At 42.9% G+C, this 1,835-nt stretch overlaps 1 long non-coding RNA gene across 1 annotated transcript in view; it reads left to right on the top strand.

Annotated features, from left to right (window-relative positions):
- The first annotated feature begins 635 nt into the window (after positions 1-635).
- LOC106816226 overlaps positions 636-1,835 on the top strand; it is a 10,923-nt gene continuing 9,723 nt past the window's right edge. The window contains exons 1-2 of the long non-coding RNA XR_001394854.1: positions 636-761; positions 1,177-1,645. This is a non-coding gene — a long non-coding RNA (uncharacterized LOC106816226). The remainder of the gene's footprint in view (positions 762-1,176; positions 1,646-1,835) is intronic.

Raw genomic sequence — 1,835 nt, 5'->3', positions numbered from 1 at the left:
GTGTGTGTGTGTGTGTGTGTGTGCCGTTTATGCCGTACGTGCGTTTGTCTGTGCGTGTGTATTGCGCATGTGTGTGCACATCTCCGCGCGCATTCCTCCCTCCCTCCTTTCGCTCCTCTTCCCTTTCTCCCCGCCTCTTTCTTTTTTTCATTCGTTCTTTCTCTCTCTCTCTCTGTCTCCTCTGTCTTCCGGTTTCATTCACTCTCTCACTCACTCTTTTTCCCTCTCCTTTTTTCCATATATCTCTTGCTGACTTTCTTTCTCCCTTTCTCTCGCCGTTCTCTCCCCCTCTCTCTATATATATATCTTCTCACCACCTCTTGTTGTTTCTCCTTTATCCTAGCTCCCATCCTCCCCTCTCCCAAATGGTATCACCTACGACCTCGTTAGCACGGAAAACTTTATGCAGGCAAATATAGCCGTTTTTCAACCAAAACATTTTCACCCCGAAGCACAAAATATGGATATACGGCTATAATACATATAACATATATACATATAATATATTATAGTATATAAAGAACACGTCGTTTTTCTATATTGGGGGCGCCCGTTAGCGAGGCCAATGACGTATTATGAATTACGTTTTTTGAGTAGCGAATAGTAGAGTGAATAGCGTCCAAACTGGCTTCTTTCTCGCGAGACTTTCGTACACGTGACTTTCGTTGTTCGCTGGCCTACTCCATATTCTCCCGCGCTCTCGTGGAATGTGCACGGTTTCCTTCATTCTCCGTTATCGCCTACCGACGCCACGTTTGCAGGTAACATAATTAATATGGTGTAATGATAAACGCTTTGCGCATGTAATGCTATAAATAACACGGTTATCATTAAATACAGTTTAGTGACAAATGTGCTTTATATAGAATAATTTATATATATTTGAAAGACAGGCGAATGGGCCGTCTGTGCGCGCCTAAGTACAGTTCTCATTTAAATTCCTCCCTAAACAACAAGCAGGCGCGAGTTCTGCGTATCTCCCTCGCTGTTTCCTTCAGTTCGTTTTAAAATAAATTACGTTATAGTGGACAGCGAAATCAACCACCGATCCATCTAACCACACCCACTCACCCACCCGCCCGTTATATATATATATATATTCACACTTTCCTACTTTACACACATTACTATAGAATACTACGGTGCGATTTATTTGACTGCATCATTGTTTTACAGATCCCGAGTACAGGGATGAGCTTCGCTACGTGGATATGGCCCAAGTCTTTGTCAAGGACATTTGGCGTTCTATGTAAGAAGACAAATAAGGGGAGGAGGAAGAATAAAACGGCGAAGAATAAGCAGGAGAAGAAGAAAGGGAGAAGGAATGAGAAGATGAAGAAAAGAAGACAAAGAAGAAAGGGAGGAGGGGGAGGAGGAGGAGCATCAAAAGTTGTGCTTCAGCCAATCACTGTGCCACTGTCAACAGGCGAGATCAACTGACTGACGTTGCAACGAACACTTAAGAGCGATATAACAGCTCACCAGCTCTACAGAAACTGGCTTCTTTCTGGCGAGATTTATGACACGTGACATCATTTGTTCGCCTTGTTCGCCAGTCAGTACTCCATTTTCTGTCGGAGTGTCTCATGGAATGTGCAAGGTTTCCTTCATTCTCCGTTATCGCCTACAAGCGCCACAATTACAGGTAAGACATAGAGTAATCATAAACGCATTGCGCATGTGATACTATAAATAATACTGTTATTAAATACAGCTCAGTGATAAATGTACTTTATATAAAAGTAATTAAGTTATTTGAAGTACAGGCGAACGGGCCGTCTGTGTTCGCTTCAGTACAGTTCTCATTCAAATCCGTCAACCTCAAGCAGGCGTGA

The sequence above is a fragment of the Priapulus caudatus genome, unplaced genomic scaffold (assembly GCF_000485595.1).
Source record: "Priapulus caudatus unplaced genomic scaffold, Priapulus_caudatus-5.0.1 Scaffold1317, whole genome shotgun sequence".
Classification (NCBI taxonomy): domain Eukaryota; kingdom Metazoa; phylum Priapulida; class Priapulimorpha; order Priapulimorphida; family Priapulidae; genus Priapulus; species Priapulus caudatus.
This window is presented reverse-complemented; position numbering and strand designations above follow the sequence as displayed.